The following is a 20250-nucleotide window of genomic DNA, read 5'->3' on the forward strand; positions in this document are numbered from 1 at the left end:
GGACACTGGGAGTAATAGAAATTTTCTTTTAACCACCTGACTTCTCCTGTCCTTTGACTATCGTAAATGAAAGCACACTATTAATTGAGGGGGGAGGAAGATTTGTGTAAAAGTGCTAAAAGTTATGCTCAACAAGACTTTTCACATAATTGAAACATAATTTATATTAGCTTTTCTAATATTCAATATTAGGACTTGCTGAAAAGCAAAACATCTTCAGTCAGCTGAAGAAACAGAGAGTAAAGACATGGATCACTATAGACGAAACTAAAAAGTTTTCTGGAATTAAAAGTATTTTCAAGTATCATTGGATGGAATTCAAGCCCAAAATAAAATGTTATGTAACTTCTTCAGACTAAGTGAGCATTTAACTGTATTTAAACTATATTTCATGAAACTGAACTACCATCTTATTTTCATCTTACATATTTTAATGTTCTGAACCCTTTTTAAAAAGTGATAGGCTACCTACTGAATGGATTAGTTTAAGCAGAATATACCTTCTTCTTCTATTAAAAAATTGAAAGTGCTTGGTTGTATGTCTAAAGAAATCTACAATGTAAAAATTGTTAAATATATACATTCTTATTTAATTATCCTCAAAAGCTGAGTGCCAAATTTCAATAGACTCATGTACATACATTTACTAAGAAAAGGAATACCATGTGTTTTACTATATACCCTACTTCATGTAAAAGTGATAATTGCATTATGTTGAAATAATTATAATGTTTATTTGACCATTTTAGTGATATTTGCGACAAGGTGAATTATTTATTTATTCACGGTTCTGTTAATAATATTCCTCAAAATGCATAGTAACACTTATTTCAACTGAAAAATAAACTTAGATTTTATGAGACCAAAAAAACTGTGATTTAACTGGTTGCTTCAAAATGAAATCTGGTTTCATTAGTTAGGTTTGCAATATATAAATGTGACAAAAATTTTGTCCAAAATAGTGAATTGACAAATGTATTTAAATCAATATTTTCATTTTTCAAACTCTTTCTGAGTATGCTGTCAAACGGAGTGTGTCAAATTGAAAGAAATAAAGAAGAGCAGGAATAATTTATAAACACATAAGTCTTTTTTACTTTTCTTTGTTTTCTTATGCTTCCCCCAAATTATCAAAGTGAACAATTGTGTAACAAGTCACATGTAGGTCAGATGTTTTATCTCTTCTTTGATGTTGATTTTGCCTTTGAAAACAATTTTTATAGATCACCAGATGAGTTTTGGTTAAGAAAGAAAAAAAAAGAACTTCCAATGGAAATGAAAAACTCGATTGGCATTGCCATAACTGAACTCATTTTTTTCCATCTATGTATTTACTCAGCATTGACATCTATAAAAACAGAAATAGAGGAATAGAATTCACACCATTCAGTCTCATTCTAGAAATTAATTATATTCATGTATCTTCAAATGAGTGAATTATTATTTTCCAAATATCTATTTATCTCATTAAACAATAGATTTCCAATAACATTTAAATTTTGCTTCAAAATTTTATGTTTTTTATAGTTCTTCACCAAATAATGTACTATGTATTGATTTTATAAATTATGTGTCAATAATATTTGCAATGAATACGAAAGGGAACATTTAAAAATATATTTGTGCAAGGGGGCATGCAAGCAAAAAAAAAGTTTAAAGATTATTTTTCTAAGCCTATTAGTGCACAGGAAAATGAAACAGCATCATAATTCTTACTGGAAATCAGAAGAGTAAGTAAACACTTTTGTCCTGTTTGTTTCTGCTAGTAATGACTTCGGCATAGGAATCCCAGTCATACACACACGGTGAACCCACATACAAAACCTCAAGGCAGTCCATGCATAATGGCTGGACTGTAGCAATTTATCTCTGGCTCCTGTGATGTCCATCTTTCAGGCATCTTCGTAGAATGTTCTAATTATGGCTCCAATGCCCCTTGTCCCATTCATGGCATAATGCTAGCTTACTGTCAACTTGAGAGTTATAGTCACTCAACAGTGTACCAGTGATTTTAAATCCTGATCGTTACCAGTTCCACTGCAGCTTAAAGGCTCCAGAGCCTCCTGCCTGGCCTGTTGAACAAGATCACTAGCCTACATTTACCTTCATCTACCTCTCTCTTCAAGGAAAATATTTATGATATTTGTGTGTGTGTGTGTCTGGTTACCTTTCACTGAGGCTTTCACTAGCAGACATTTTGGACTTCTACAATCAGATGAGCTCAGATGCTGCTGGCTGCATGACTAGTGTTACTGATGGAACATCCAGTTACTGATGGAATAGTCAGTCTTCTCACCACTCATTTCACTCTCAGTGTGGTCCTATTAGGTTTCTATTGGATTTCCAGACAAGCTCCAGGAACCATGTTAGCTTGTGGTGTGTCAATTTTTATCTTTTCACACTGAAGTAATTATTGCAGCTGTCCTTTTGAAATCCACTTTTAGCTATAGGCTGAGGATTATCATCTGTTTCCTTAGATATATGTCCGGAAAAAGACCACAGGACTAAAAGAGAGGGACATTTTTAAGGCTCTTGAATTAATGGACTGGTACAATTTGATCCAGAGAACTAAAGCTATAAAGAAAGGCCAGCCCAGCCTCACGGTTTCTGTGGAGCTCATACTTGGCTACATGCCAACACCATCCTCATCAGATTTCACTTTGTGTATCTGAAAAATGATATCTTTACTTCCACGTCCCTGGGGGAAAAAAACAGCTTTGTTATTTAGCAAACATTCCTGGTACTGAACGATTTACAGAATTTGCAGAACTAACCTCCTGTTCTCTCTTATGCTTTAGAAGTCTAAATCTCAGAAATAAACTTGCATTAGGTGAAGAGGGAAATGGGATTATTTCAGTTCTTAACAACAGGATTTAAGCCAATTTCCTCAAGTGAAATGGCAAGATCCTTAGTGAAGCTTTGTCAGCTAGTGAGCCCACTGAGCAGCAATGTCCCCCGAGGGAGGCAAACATGCCAGCCACATAGAACTCTGACTCCCCAAGGCCTTTGAAGACCATAGGCCAGGGATGCTGAATTTGCTCTAGAAATATCAGGATTGTGAAACATCAAAGATGTTATCTATGACTGAAAACATTGCTTTGCCTCCGGTTGCAATAAAAAAAGGATGTTAAACAATGTATGTCTGCCTGCTTAAAAAAATAATACATAAAAACAGAAACATGATACCGATGCAACAGTGCGCCAAATTGTCAATGAAATTATTCATTAATCTAATGTAATCAAACAGCTTGAAATCACGTTTTTGTTAATGTTTGAAAACCTGAGAGGAAAAAAGTGGTAATTTTTGACTCTTTTAATATGTACTTGATTGCTACTGACATTTATCAGGCTTTCATAGTCATCTTCATGTATTAGTATCATTTCTCTTTTGACTTTTAGATATTTTTAAAGCATTTATTTGACTGTTATAATTATTCTTTTGGCCAATTGGTTGTTATTTCACTGATGTGTACCTGTATCTGTTGAACTTATTTAGTAGTTCCACATTTTTGTTTTCTTGTTTATTAACTTTTTTATTTTAAATTACTAAATTAAAATGTTTGTAATTCTTAGGTTTATTTTGTTGTATTTATCAAAATATCTATGGTTTAAAGCTTAGTAAAATTATCATTAGACTCTATGATTTAACAATATAGGTTAAGTTTGACTTTTTTCTCTAAACACTGTTTTCATGCTGCATTCAGTATGTCTTCATGTACACTATTTTTTGATAACGTTTTAGCGACTTTGTAATTTGGTTTTGTTGTTTCTTTTGTCCCAAATTAAGTGTGATTTTCTACTTATTTTATTTCCTGACATAACAATTTTTCCATTCTGTGCTAAATTTCTAATTTAATTAAGCAATGAATTGGAATATTATAGTAGAAAGCAGAAACATAATATATAATTTGAATTTTTATAATTAAAAACAAAAAATTAGTAAAACTAACAATAAAGACAAAAGTAGCAAACAAAGAGCTTATATGTGGCTGGTAAATAAACTTTATCAAGAAAAACTGAGAAAATGAAAATACAAAAATGTGAACCATTAAGAGAAAGGTAATCACAGTTACCAAAGATGCTGCATAAATTAAAAGCTATTTAACTCTATGCAGTTACAATGAAAAATAGAGAAAAAAAAACTAGATTCAATCAATTATATTTCTTGAAAATGTGACACTTTAAAAAACTTTCTGGCCAGGCATGCTGGCTCACACCTATAATACCAGCACTTAGAGAGATGGAGACATGAGAGTCACTTGAAGCCAGGAGTTTGAGACCAGCCTGGGCAACACAGCAAGACTCTGCCTCTACAAAAAATTAAGAAGACTGAAGAAAACTTCTGGATAATGGAAATAACAACTTATCACTGGAGAAGAAATACAGATTATTACCAAAAACATTCATTATTCCCCCTGAAACGTTTAGCCCAGACAATTCCACCAAACTGAATGTTAACTCTTTATATTATCTGGAGTGTTGGTCATAATTTCTTCATTATACGTGAGTCAAACTCAAAGAATAAATTGCCTGAGTATTTGCTTTCCTTCCAGTGAAGTGATCTTTCCAGGTTTTATATTTATATACAAGTGTATATAACATCAATAAGCATGGCTATACAGATTTTTTGGTTAATTTAGTATACCTATTGTTTCAGTGATCAGAGGTCTATATTAAGTAAAGTAAAAGATGTTAATGTGTATTAACTATATAATCCTCTGCTGAATGGGCAATTTTATTTTTGGTCTGAAAAACTAAAAAAGAAAGTGCCATGGCTTTTATTTTAGAAAGGAGATAATCTATTTCCTCATTTTAATTCTCCTACTGAGAAATAGAACAGCTGCCTTCATCATATTCACTGCATTTCTACCTTTCCAATCTCAGGGGGGAAATAAAACATTCTTTTTATACTTTTAGATCCATCTGTTGCCTGTCTACATTAGCATACACAGGGAGAAAGTGTCTATAATTTTTTATCCCAAGTCAGTAGTTTTTGTCTGTTGCATGCTTATTTGTTTTTGACTATTTTGTGGGTGCCTGCACACCATTCCCATGTCATTCAGTTGGGTGAATTTAATCTTAATCATCCTTTAAGTTACATATGTATAAGGAGTTAACCTCTGAACTAGTTGGCCATTCATTCATTAATTCATTTAACAATATTTATTATGTGGTAGATACACTGCTAAGGACTAGTTTACAGAGTAAATGAGAAAAGACAGTTTCTGCCTTCCTGAAGCTTGGAGGATAACAAATTACAGACTGAGGAAGAAAGTATGAGAAGTGTGCCTTCTTTAGACAATAGACAATGAACAACTCTCTAAAAAGGTAGCATGTAAGCTAAAACTTAAAGAAAGACCAATGGTTTACCATTTGAAGATAAAGAGGACATGAGGGAAGAAGATTATTCGAAGAAGAGAGAAGAGAATGTGCAAAGTCCTGGAGGTAAAACAAAAATTGAGATATTAAAAAAAGAATAATTATAACTGGAGTTTGATATCTTAGTAGAATATAGTGCTCAGTGAGGCTGGAAAAATGAGCAAATCTCTGGTCATGGAGGGCTTGTAGACAAAGACTGGACATTTCATTTTAAGACAGAGACTGAGAATATTCAAATAAGTAATCTGATGTTTTTAGGAGGATTACTCTTTTAAACTCTACTTTTGCTTTAAACGGAGAATGGAATATTGATTTGGAGGGGGCATCAGTGGAGCATTTACTCAGGAGGATAGTATGACCACTCACAAAAGCAGCATGGACTCTCATGCAAAATTTAGTTTAGATCTTAAAACTGATGATGACTCCCCTCCCCTCCTCCACACACACAGTCCAAGAGGGTATGCAAATCTTTAGCATTTAAGTAATGAAGCTTTGTGGGAGAACAGTGTGAATTCTAAGCAGTTTTGGAATATAGGTTGAGACAGCAGTGGAAAGAGTGGCTTTGTATCTTTATGGTGGTTCAATGGCGAGTCCAGGGTAAGTGTTCCTATATGTGGTTTGAATTATTTGCAGGTGCCCCAGGATATAACATTGTGGGGTTTACATCAGCTGCTCAAAAGTGGGGTAAAGAGGATGAGAAACTCATGGGTTTAAGAGTCATCAGGATTCAAGCATTAAAAAAATATATGGAGTCAGGGCTGGTCGCGGTGGCTCACACTTGTAATCCTAGCACTTTGGGAGGCCAAGGCGGGTGGATCACGAGGTCAGGAGTTCAAGACCAGCTTGGCCAAGATGGTGAAAACCCGTCTCTACTAAAAATACAAAAAAAATCAGCTAGGCAGGGTGGCAGGTGCCTGAAACCCCAGCTACTCGGGAGGCTGAGGCAGAAAATTGCTTGAACCCTGGAGGTGGAGGTTGCAGTGAGCCAAGATTGCACCATTGCACTCCAGCCTAAAATAATAATAATAATTAAAATAAAAAGGGAGTCAGACTTTATATTACAAAGATAATATAACAATTCAGACGAGAGATGAGAGGGTCCAAGCTGAAGAAGTTAGCGGGTAAAGCAGAAGGAGAAAATCAATTTGAGACAAACCTGGGACAGAGAATAAACATAATTGCTCATTTTACAAACAATAAATTGTTTGAGAAGAAATACTGATTGCTGTGTTTTCCCATTTGGATACTAAGGCTAGCTGCTTTGAGTACTATGAGCTACCATTGATTTTAACACTAAAGCAGAGACCTTCACTTAATATTTGTGTTTTAACATAATATTTTTCAAAATTCTTGACTTTAAAATTACTTACCCACCCAAACAGAATAAGCTACAAAATACTCACCTAATATTACAAGCATTATAATTTTGTGCTATTAAAATTAAGAAAAATAATGGGAATTATTTGCTGACTTAGAGTTAAATCATGTATATTAACTTGGTATTTGCTCCTTGAAATAAAAAAAGCTTTGAGTTCAAAAAGCTAGGATCATAACCCCGAATCTAGGTCCTACTGTTTCTGAGCCTTGGTAAAATTATTTAATCTCTGTTAGCTTCATGTTTCTCTTTTGCAAAATGGAAGATATATAAATTCACCAGGGTATTGTAAACATGAAACAAATTTATAGGTCTAGTATCTATGATTAAGTCTGGCCTATTTCAGACACACAACAAACATGCTTTCGTAGTTTCACTCTGAGGACACACAGTTAAATGAATTGTGACACAAAACTTAAAGAAGCTCTAATCCAGCGAGAGAAAAAAACATAAAATGTGCTAAAAGATTCAATACGTGTGACTAAGAAGGAAAGGATGGGAATTGTGCTGTAACTCACCATTTCCATAGCAAGGGCACTGTGGGAGAGAGAAGCAAAGGAAAGAAGAGAAGATATGGGCTTCTCTGTAAGAAATGATAACCAAGAGACGGTGAGATGAAGAATAGAGATGTAGAAGAGGCAGGTACCTACTTTTAAAATACATCACACACTTAATAATGAGTTCTGTGTTCATCCAGTCAGGAGAAATAACAAGATGACAATGTCGGTAAACATGATGCCACACAAAAGTAAGGGAGCAGATGGGATTTTCAATTACAATTTGGAATTAAGAAGTATAATTTATTCACGGAATTTTACAAATCCTTTAAAGTTGATAATTCCAGTAGAACCAAATTATCAAAATTGGCAAGAATAGAGGAGAGTGCAACGAAAACAATAAATGGTGCTGATTGCAGCCCAGAGAATCAGCAAACTTAAATCTTAAGCCTGTGGTAGAAGAACTGAAGAATGTATTTGATGTTTTTATGTATGTGCATCTTCTCTTAGATAGTCAGTAAGCAGCTGTTTTATTATACGGAAAGAAGCTAGACCCCAAATTTGACAAGAAAGTCAGCAAAAATAAATTCAACAATTTTTAGCAATTTTTATTGCTAAAGTGCACACAAATCAAATGTTCTGCATTCTAAAACTGACGGTAGCAGGAATGCAAAAACAGTATGTTACTTTGAGGGGTTAGTCAGCTTATTTTCTGAGGGTTTCAAATGTGCTTTCTTTTGCTTTAAGTCCTGTTTATATTTCTTGATTTAGAAGAGGGGCGTAACAGGAATTGGAAATGTATACACTGCCAACTGATACTGAGGCAATTCTGAGATTTTCAGCATTATCAAATATAGAAAAGAATATTGTCAGCAACTCAGTACAAGCTCTGACCATATTAAAATGTCTTCTCATTTCAGAAATAGTATAAAGTGAATCATATTTTCTCAATTTCACATTAAATAAAGAAGTGAATCTCCCTCTCTTTTTCTCATTCTCTCTCCTTTTCCTGTTCTCATCCTCTCTCTCTTTCTATATATATATATATATACACACACACACACAGGTATATATACACACATACATAAACATCTACACACACAGATATGTGACTGTGTGTGTAATGTATATCTTTAGATAAAAACATGACTTACCTTTACATAATTTTCTCAAATAGAATGTAAAAAATAGATTTGAAATCTATTAAACTTTGTAAAAACGTGCATACAAAAATAAGATTTGATTTCCTGTAAAACTATAATTATTTCGAAAACTGTTAAAATATATATTTAATAAATGTTTTAAAAGTAAAGTCCTTTCTGTATAGTTAAAACAAATTAAATAGCAAAAAGATTTTATTTTTATTAATCTATAGATATTCTATGCTTTCTTATATTAATTCTGGTAATTTACATTTCTACAGAAAAAATGTGTTATTTATTTAAAGGTATAAATATAGTTCTGTTTTTTAATGAAGTATGTTACTATTTCCTTTGAGGAAAATAAGATATAAATTATCCTCAGAGTTGAATTCAAGCTTTGAATCTTTGCCGTATACAATGTAATATAAAGTATAGTAGGAATTAAATAAAGGTTGAAAAACTGCCAAAAATATTATAAATATTACCACTCTACCCTTATTGGTAGAATCTGAATGTGTATTAATTTTAATTTGACAGTCACTGAATCATATTAATACGTGTATGTTTTTTAAGTGGTCTTAACAAAGCTTTTCTACATAGCTCATGGAAATTGTATTGTAGCTTCAGTATACTGCACTTGCATTTTTACAAAAGAGAAAGAGTATCTCAAATAATATATTGATTTTAAAGAAACAGCAACTTTCTGACAGGACAACCTAGTATGCCAATAGCTACAGAAATCTAAAAATAATGATCAATATTTAGTGTTTTACTGTATACATACTGCAACCTCTTTAAACTATGTATTCCCAGCACAGATTCAAATGCTCTTTCATTCAGCCTGCCACTTTCTACCTCTCCCCTGCTGGCTGCAAAGCATTTCTGGCAGAGAAGGTGGAGGGGGATTTTAGTTTGTGCTCAAGTATAAAATAGCATTAATCTGACCAACTTTTGAAAGAAGCCCGAAAAACAACAGTCCTTGATAAGGACTTTATTCTCAACACAAATTTGTTGAATGAAAAAATGATGAATTGATTGATAAAACAAACTCTATACTTATGAATTATTTATATTTATATTATCATAGTTTATGAAGTTAATTGCAGGATGTATCTTTAAGTAAGACTACTAAAAAGGAAAGGGCATTACTGAATCTTTCCGAATTGAGCAAATGAAAACAAAACTGATATAATGGAGTGTCACATACATTTCAAGCAGTGAAATATAAAGTCGTATGTGAATGTTTTACAAAAATACATCTACCAAAAATGCAATGCTTTGCTCTGCCCTAGGGAGGCCATTGATGCTTGTTTTCTGTTTAACAGCTAAGTAAAAGGAAAAGTTGTCAATCACTTTGCCATAGTTGCACTACTTACGAATCTGAAATCTAGAATTTATTTGTGTAAATTAGATAAGGCAGCAACAGTGATACATATTGTCAGTTATAATATTTTAGAATGCTAAGTAATAAGTGTGTTGATATTTCAAAGGTAACATTCAGACGGTCTGTGAAGGAAAACCTGCAAACTCTCAGACTTAAGGATGTTGAATTGGCTTGAGAAAAGCAAGAGCTTAGGAAGCAAAGATTCTATGTTTATTGTTATAGACCTTTAGAATTAATATTCCATTTCAAGTTATATTCATCAGAAATTTAAACTGAATTAGTTATTATGTATGTACAGAGAAAAGAAAAATGTTATTGAAATTATGTTTTCTATTCAAGAACTTTACAATCTTTGTGGATTTAGTCACTAATAGAAACTTTCACTTCTGTCAGTTTCTTTAAAATGTGCAATTTGGCTTATTTCTAGATGCAAGAAAGAAATGAAATCCTACTTTTCAAATTATATTTCATTTTTAATTAAACGCTTCATGTTTAAGAGAATAGTCTGAACATCTTGGCCACTGTTTAATTTTATTTGTGGTGTTTTGATCATCAATGTACGGAACAGGCTTTAGAAAGGGGATAAATTGAAGAAGTGGGAAATGTTTTATTAAGTACAATTGAAGTTCATTACTATTCTACAGAATGACAAAACTACTTGGTCAAGGCTTAGTACATATTTTATCTTAAGCAAAGATCAGTGACATGAGACCCTTATGTCAAATATGTGTGGTAAACAGAGCAAAACCAAGGAGAAATGTTCAATAACCAAGACCCATAGTAGGTAATATTCTGACTCTGACCCACATACTTTCCCACACACAATTTTATTAGCCATAATGCCCTACAAAATTAAAGTAAATCATTCTCTACTCAACCATTCTTCTTCTCATTGCAAAAAGTTACCAATATTTGTTACATTTTCATGAATCACTGATATCACCAAGCCCTTAAAATGAAAACAAATGGCATTAGTCTCTGTCCTTGATACCTTAATACTTTAGAGGTGATAATGACTTAAATTACAGAAACTTTTACACCTATTATGGAGCTAGTCACATTCTTCTTATTATTGTTTTTATAGATGACAATTAATATGTGCTCATAAAATCAAAATAATATAGAAGCTTGTAAAGAAATAAAAAAATAGCACATTTTCAATACACCCAATTCCACACTTCACAGCACACACACTCCCTATTGTTAGCAGTTTGGGGTGACTTATTTTGGTCATTCAACTATGCATTAAGAAGCATTCATAGTTGGGCTTGGTTTTGATTTAATGAAAGATTTAACAGAATTTGCAAAATAAATCCTATTATACATATTTAGTGCAAATTTTTAAAGATAGAACAATATACACATATATACATATTTTTGAGTTGGAGTTTCGCTCTTGTTGCCCAAGATGGAGTGCAATGATGCGATCTTGGCTCACTGCAACCTCTGCTCATGGGCTCAAGTGATTCTCCTGCCCCAGCCTCCCGAGTAGCTGGGATTACAGACCCACGCCTGGCTAATTTTTTTGTATTTTTAGTAGAAATGGTGTTTTACCATGTTAGCCAGGCTGGCCTCAAACTCCTGACTTCAGGTGATCTGCCCATGGGAATGTTCTTGGCACAGTTTCTAAGAGCAATCCAAAATGTCATTTATTATTTTATTAATATGAGGGGTATTAATAATTATAATTACCATAGTTTTTATATTACACATTTTAAATATCAGTATATATATATATGTATATATGTATTTTTTGTGTGTGTGTGTGTGTATATATATATATGTATATATATAAACCGGCATTTTTACTCTTTTACCAACTGTCTGGTTCATTTACAACCTTGATAGTATGAATTACCAATCTTATTGAAATAAGTATCAGGGCAATAGGTAATCTAGTTTTTTGTATTATTAATGTTCATTCTTGTTATTTTTTCTTTTATGTCTGGCTAGTTCATAACTATTGATCATTTTGTTACTCTAATTTTATTGTTTTCTCATTCCTTGATTTGTAGGAAGCTTTTTGTAATTACAGATATTAACATTTTTCCATGATATATGTAAACATGTTTAGGTTGGTCTTTTAAACACTCAGTCTAAGAGTCTATATATCTTTTAATAAGGTGTGTAACTTATTCATATGTTATGTAATTCCTGGCTGGTTTCTATATATTCTGTCTTCTTTTGAATGTTATTATTATATGTTTTCACATTTCTTTTTTGGATTTCATGCCTTTTGTTATGTTGGTAGCGTTTTCTTTACCCTATCTTTTTTTTTTTTTTAACAATTCAGAACTCAAGAATCGTGTTACTATCTTCTGTAATTACCCTTAGGTGTTTTTAAACAATATTATGCTTGTGCTTTTCCGGAAACTTCGATACATCCAGAAACAACGATAGGCAAATTCTGGGCAAAAGTGTTCCCTGAAACTAGCGGGCAATATTTTATTAACTTCTGTGCCACTTCCGCCTCTTTATTAAAGCATAGAAAATTATTAGTTTTATATAGTATCCTTTTTCTTTAGGGATTCTTTCTTAATCTTGAATGAAACTTTACTGCAACATTTTCAACACAGCTTAATTTATAATCATTTTGGTTTCTTCTTCATCGTCCTTTTGAATCGCGTAGATTCTCCCTTACAAATTTATTTCCATATGGAAAAATCTTGAAGTAATTTTTCCCTGAAATAATACATAGATGTGAGCTTTGGTGATTTTTAGTTTAGTTTATCAAATAGTTTATGTTTCTTCCTGTTCACATGACTGTGTATTCCCAACCCTTTGAAGTTAATTGTGGTCAAATGATTTTCTTTTGCTAGTGGAAATTGAATTTAAAATGGTATATGTAACATTTGAATGGATTATTTTTAAGAGTAACCGAGCAATTTTTCACACTGTTTTTCCTTCTGCCAGGCAATGTTTCAGATGGTGGCCACTCTGAGTAGTTTCTGTTCTGGATTAAGAACGCTGTGGAGCACAGCTGCCAGCTGATCTCCAAACATATGGAGCTTGAGCAAGAAAAAAACCTTTTTATATATGCCACTGTGTTTTAGGGATGTTTATTTTTACAGCATAACTTAGATAATGAGATAGTAATTGGCAACTACAAGGTAATTTTGCAAACATATATATACACGTTATTGTTTGGCTTGTTGCTTTGTAGGAAGTGAGGAAATTATTATCAGTGCTCAGGAAAATGAGAAACTGATTTTATGAAGTGACAAAGCATTTAATAAAACTGTCACTTGCTCTAACTTGGGAAACTTGTCATGGGCCTCATTTTGAAAAAAGAAAAAATGACGGTTTTAAGTAAAATAGCTGGAGATTAGAATGTGGATATTCTTCTGATTGTTGTTTGATCAATGTGGTAAGGTATTATAAACCAGATCTAATCTCAGGATATAATTGGCTGATGTAATGGATGTTGTGACATTCTGCGATCGTTCTTTATGAATAGAATACTTATTTCACAAGTTGCTCTGAATGATGCTGGGAGATGGTACTCAGCTCTCAGCCCTCACTGGGAGTTGCCTCAGTAAAAAACAAACAAACAAACAAACAAACAAAAACAAAAAAAAACAAGCAAACGAAAACTTCTCTATCCAAGTTCATACCTTTTTTTAGAGACTGCCTTCATCTACTCAATGTTAGACTATGGAAACCTGGGCTTCTTGCCCCAGTTCAGGGAAATGCCATTTCTTATTAATTTTTTAATAATACGTAAAGATTGCACATATTTCTGAAATACATGTGAAATTTTGGTACATACATTTAATATGTAGTTATCAAATCAGGGTGATTGGGCTATTCATGACCTAAAAAACTTATCATTTCTTTTTGTTGGGTATATTTCAAATCTTTCTTCTAGCTATATTGAAATATACAATATATTATTGTTAACTATAGTCACCACGCTGTACAATGGAATACAAGAACTTACTGTTTTAATCAAACTATTTTTGTATCCATTAAACAACCTCTCTTTATCTTCTCTTCACTCTACGCTTCCAAGTTTCTAGTAACCACCACTCTACTTTCTTCCTCTATTAGATCAACTCTTTTAGCTCCCACATGTGAGTGAGAGCATTCAAGATTTGTGTATCTGTACCCAGATTATTTCGTTTGACTAATAACCTCTACTTCTGTCTATATTGCTACAAAGGAAACGATTTCATTCTTTTTACTTATGAATAATTTTCTATTGTGTAAATATATCATGTTTTCTTTATCCATTCATATATTGATGGAGACTTAGAATGATTCTTTATCTTACCTACTGTGAATAGTGCTACAATACACATGAAATCATTCTTGACAACTCTTTTTTTTTTTTTTTTAGACGAGTCTGGCTCTGTCACCCAGGCTGGAGTGCAGTGGGGCAATTTCGGCTCACTGCAAGCTCCGCTTTCGGGTTCAGGCCATTCTCCTGCCTCAGCCTCCCCAGTAACTGGGACCACCGGACTTTTTGTATTTTTAGTAGGGACAGAGTTTCACCATGTTAGCCAGGATGGTCTCTATCTCCTGACCTCGTGATCCGCCCACCTCGGCCTCTCAAAGTGCTGGGATTACAGGCGTGAGTCACTGTGCCCGGCCATTCTTGACACCTCTTAAGGCGATAATCCAGCTTCAAGGTACCTGTGCATCTGAGATACTCATTGTGATTGCCTCACAGCTCAATTTGTCCCTCTGCTCCAACTTACTTCTGCTTCCTCCCTTCTACAGATGTGGATCCAAAGGACACCTTAATGAATATCGTTCAAGGTAACCTCCGTTCCGAGTCTGATTCTGGGGACCCAGAGATTACTGTTGTACAAGCCTGAATAATTTCTTTTCAGTCTATAATTGTTTAAAAGGAACAGTTCAAAAATTATTTTAAAAATTGAAGACAGTTTTTCACTCTATTTAGATTCTTTGGAAACATTTGAGCTGTTATTGCAAACATCAATAATAATAGCCTGCCATGAAGGAAGCTACACTAAGAGAATACGAGTGTTTTAAACGTACAATTATGACAGTTGATTTTTAAAAAAAAAATCAAGATGTGAACCAATAAAAGACATTTATGGCAAAGCTTATCTGGAAGATAAAGTAATGTCCTGCTCAATGAGTACAGCAGTAAGGCAGAATGATAAAAGCATGAGAAGATAGAACTTACAGGAATTCAACCCAGACACCCCACATATATGTAACGCATGTTCCAGAAGAAGGGAATAGACGTAGTAAAGAAGAGAACATCATCTCAGGAACTATACAGAACTGGAAAAATCTATGAGACTTTGTATTGAAAGGACACAAATGATAGCCTTACTTTTGTTTTTTAAATGATGTAGAAACTTAAGTTTAATATTCAGCCAACCAATCATTAAAACATACTTTTCTCCCTCCCTCTTTCTGTTTCATATGCACATCATGCACACGCACACACACACACACACAATCTCTCTCTCTCTCTCTCTCACACACACACACATACACGCACACACATGCACGCACACACACATACACACACACACATTCAGTATGCATTTCAGTAAAACAGACACAGGCTACCAGAATAAATATCCCACATTAAGAAAGGGATATACAGGAAGATACAGCAGTCCACAAAATCACTGGTCTATAGAAAGTAAGAAATTCTTCTGGCCAGACACTGTGAGAGTCATCTACCATGGAAATTGAATGTGTTCTTTGATGAGGCCTAAATCCTGATCTCAGGGAGAGAGTTTTAAATCCATTCTTCTTGATGAGCAGTGTTTACATGTTCTTGAATGGCCTTAGTCTCCAATAATCTTCTTGGCCACATCTAAATGGGACTTTTGGTTAATAAACCTTTTCTGAAAGTGAAGTAACTTTTGTAAAATTTTCCCTTCTTTAAGAGACTTGGGAGCCCATGGTTTGTTCTAAGTCTGGTATAGTCAGTCATTCTCTTCTTTAATACAACTCTCCTGAACCCTGAAGTCTTCTTATCTATTGAGTATACATGTTCACATTTCCAAATATATGTTTTAGATTTAACACATTATGTTTGCCCTCCCTTTAGTCTCTTCTTTCTTTCTCTTCTTTGTGTGCATCTTAAGTAAGGTGTGAGGGTCACACTTTTGAGTATATATTTAACTTATCCATTAGAGAAAAGTGTAGTAGTAGGGAATTTTATAACATATGGCTGAGATTTACCACAGTGATTTATCTTCACATTAGAAAAAGATGAACATATTTTGCCTGCTGGTTATATACAATAGGAAGTACACCGCCTAAGCAGTATTCTCACCGAAATTGAACCTCATATGATGAGGGCTGTAAATTTAACTACCATTGTATAGGAAATATAAGGGATAGAATAATATATTAAGTGGTGTTGTATAAAATAAAATCCAGAGTCAGGAAAGTCTACAGAATCAATGACCTGATATTTTCAAAAATTATATTACAGATATTAAAGGATTTAAGCCATATATTAATCAAATGTAAGACACAGGGATTTCTTATCTGGACTTATCAAACATTGTAAAGTACCAAAACTGTTTATTTGAGAAAATATAAACAATAAATCAATATTAGATTATGTTGAGATTTATAGAAACCTATCTCTTAAAAATATATATTAATGATTACTCACTCTTTATGGATGAAGTGACGTAAGATTAATGTTTGTCTTAGGATCAAGAGGGGATAAAGACATGGCTGAGTATTTGAGGGTTATGTATAAAAACATGTTCATGTGTTGATGATTATTAAAGCTGGGTAATAAGTACAAAGAAGTATATTGCATTATGGTTTATATTTGAAATAAATTTTATAGTAAAATTTTAAAAACGAATCACAGAAAAATTGGGTTATTTGGAAGATAATGCTTAGAAATTGGCTCACCATCTCAAAAGTAAAAAAGAACATCACTGCATGCACATATATAAAGTAAGTATTACACAGAATAATGATTTGAATGTCAAAGGGAAAGCATAAAATAGGAAGTGTTTTTCAAGGTTAATAATTGTATGATAATATTTACAATGCATAAAACTAGCAAAAAATTAAAAATTCTTATAAACCAATAAGAAAAATATTATGAAATTCAGTATTAATTATCCAGTGATATGAATTAGGCAGTTTAGAAATGCAAAACATAAATATTAAAGTGATGCAAATCTCACAAAACAAATGTGAGATAACATTTAGCAAGAGCCTAGACAAAATTTTAAATAATAAGTGTTGAGGTGAATATAAAAGAAACAGAAAATATTTAAAAAGTGCTCTCTTTAGAGAGATAGAGTGTGTGTATGTACATGTGGTTAAGCATCTAATAATCATGCTTGTAATACATTGGTTTGTGTTCGGTTTCTAAGAATGGGCAGAATTTAAATGGATATGGAGTTTGTAATTCTAGGCAATAAAAATAACATTGACAGTCTCACAGAAGAGTAAATTAATACATGTTTCTGTGGGGAGGAAGGAGCAGTAATGCGATTTGATTTTATTTATTAAATTATTTACAGCCTTGAGCAGAATATGGTAGAGAATAACAAACAAACAAACAGCAGTCAAGGGCATAATCTCTACTTGGTAACACATCTAGTGAACAAACACAGAGAGATGATGAAAAAAGGCTTGCAAACTGATCAAGTATGACAGCTGGTTCTGTTTCAGGTTCCAATGTCAGCGATAGTTACAGTGAGCAAAGATTTACCTGGATGGAGAACAGACCCCACATAATCTCTGGCACCATTTAGTCTGTAAGGACAGACTAAATCCTACGGAAATGAGATATTTCAAAATCTTAGCCAGAAATATATGAGATATTTGGGCTTTAATGAAGTGCTCTCTTTTGAGAGGGATCATATAAGGGACAATACAGAAATTTAAGAAAATACTTAAGATATTCTGATAGTGAAATTAATCTCAGTTCCCACTTGAAAGTTACATGACAGTTCTACTTGTCATTGTTAGTATAAGAGCGGAGGCTTATGTTTTATGCTTCTCACGTATATGTTCTAAAACTTTATTTGGATATATATTTTCTCTGTTAACTTTATATGTAGGCAATCCTTGCTTTGCAAAGTGGGACAGGAAGGTAAAAAATCGTAAGATTTATAATATGGGCCAAGCATCGTTTCTATGCCTTGACAAATTGTCATTTTTCTTTCTAAGTTTCCATCAGATTCCAACATTTTATCCTTCATGCTTTCAATGTTGTGAAATGTTACTGAAACTTTCTTTAATATAAGTTGTTTTTGTTTTTAGCCAACATCACTTCCTGTGGAGTATCTTTCTCATTTTGTTCCCTTGGCTTAATATATAGCGTCTCAAACGGCAGCAGGGTCAACATTCCTAGTCAACTGTTTGTTCTATCACTTTGTTCTTAGTTGAATTTCAATTCTAACATTATCACTTTTAACTTATTGGCAGCTCTTGCAGAGGCTAATACCCTCTTTTGATTATCTTTTCTATAAAATATCACAAGGTTGTATCATTGGTGACTGACAGACAGTACAACTACATGCTTTGCTGTCTGTGAGCTGAGCAGCAGATGCACAGTAATCTGTCACTGCGAGACTCTGAAAGAAGTGAAGTTATTGGTCACTGATGACGATGGACATCTTACTTACATAATGATTTGTGAAATGGAGAGCTAGCAGTGAACATATTTGTAAAAATTATTTATAGTTGATATACCAGGATAACTGAAACTTAAACCATGTTGTTGGAGGATTGGTGTTATTCCTTATAACTGTGAATTAAAATTCTTGCATCATTGCAAAGCAGCAAGTACCTCTGTGGGTGTGTGTGTTCTGGTAAGAAACACATGAAGTTCTTCAAATCAGAGAACAGAGTGTTTAATACTCACAAATACCACATTTAGTAGTAGTTTCCTGAGCCTTTATCCCCAAGATATGATGCAGTGAGGCCCAGATATTACACTGTGTGCAGTGTGGTTGTGTCACAGAAGAGCAACCCTGAAATCATGTGACTTGGAGCTTATGGAGCATGGTAAGTAACAATGGCACAGCCTCCTTCCTAGAATGGGAAAGACTTTTGCTCTGGAGTGAAAACAAGTCTTCTCTGGGGAAGAGAGAGGAGGACCTTTGGCTTCACTGCCCTGGAATGTAAGCAAATAACTTACATATAGGGAGGTATAGCTCCAAAGCAATACTGTATCTCCAGCTTACCCGTCATGTTTTTGATCATCCTTTAACCAAGATTTTCAGTGCTCTTTTCTCACAAAGCCTGAACCATACAGAAATGTGAACATATTAATGGAGATTTATCTCCCAACATCATGTTCTCTTATTTCTTAGTTAATTTTCTTTTGAGAAAATCCAATAAGCCAAAATGAGCAAATAAATAAAAGGCAATTATTTTTCTAATTATAAGTAAACCCAGATATGTTCATTCTGATAGTTATAAGCACACTGGAATAAAAAAACAATGAGTACCATAACTACTAACATTTATAAAGTGTGTTGCTTTTATAAAAGATGCTTCAAATCTGTTGATGTTTAATTCCACTAAGTTTTTGTGCATTATGTAGAGAAGTGCACTGTCTATAAATTATGAATGTGGAAGCTGTGATTCAAGATTCAAGAGGTTAAGCAGGCTGCCAGTGCTTACTCAGCTACTTAGAAAGTGTATTAGTCAGCTCAGGGTGCCATAACAAAATACCATAAACTGGGTGCCTTAAAGCATAGAAGTTTATTTTCTCACAGTTCTTGAGGCTGAATGTCTATGGTCAGGATTCAAGCATGGCTGAGTTTTGAGGAGGGCTTTCTTTCTGCCTTTGCTGATGGCTACCTTCTTGATTTGTTCTCACATGGTGGAGAGCTGGAGATCTCTTTTGTCTCTCTTTATAAGGACACTAATCCCATAAGGGGCACTAATCCCTTATAAAGACACTAATGAGAGCTCAACCTTTATTATTTAGGCCTTATTTAACCTTAATTATTTCCTTAAGGGTCCTATCTACAAATATAACCACATTGGTGGTTAGGGTTGAATATGTAAATTTGGCAGGGTGCAGGGGTACAAACTTTAGGTCTATAATTGGAAGCTGAAACTTGAAGACAGATTTAAGTTTTATTTTTTTTTGTTTGTTTGTTTACACTTGCTCAAATACCACCAGACAGTCTTCTAATAAGCCAAGGCTACGTTATCAGAACTTTCTGCACTATGAGAGAATACCAGGAGGAGAGAGTTTTAGCAGTGTCTCAGAAGAAAAAGCCAGAGAGGTTCTGTGGTGTACCCTCTAGTGGTTTAAGGACTGTCTTTCAAGGCAAGGATCTATATGAGAATGGACAAAGTTTCTGACATGGTTTAGAGTTGTTTGAAACATAAAATTGAGCATCTTGATGTGAGTCTTGATAAATAAATTTTTGTGTAATCAATATACTTGTTTCTAGTGAGTTAATTATTATATCCCATAGATTTGTCTGAAAGAACTTTTGAAATCAAACAGTGGTAGTGTTTATTAATGTATGATCTTAT

This window comes from Trachypithecus francoisi, unplaced genomic scaffold (assembly GCF_009764315.1).
Source record: "Trachypithecus francoisi isolate TF-2019V2 unplaced genomic scaffold, Tfra_2.0 Lachesis_group0, whole genome shotgun sequence".
Taxonomy (NCBI): domain Eukaryota; kingdom Metazoa; phylum Chordata; class Mammalia; order Primates; family Cercopithecidae; genus Trachypithecus; species Trachypithecus francoisi.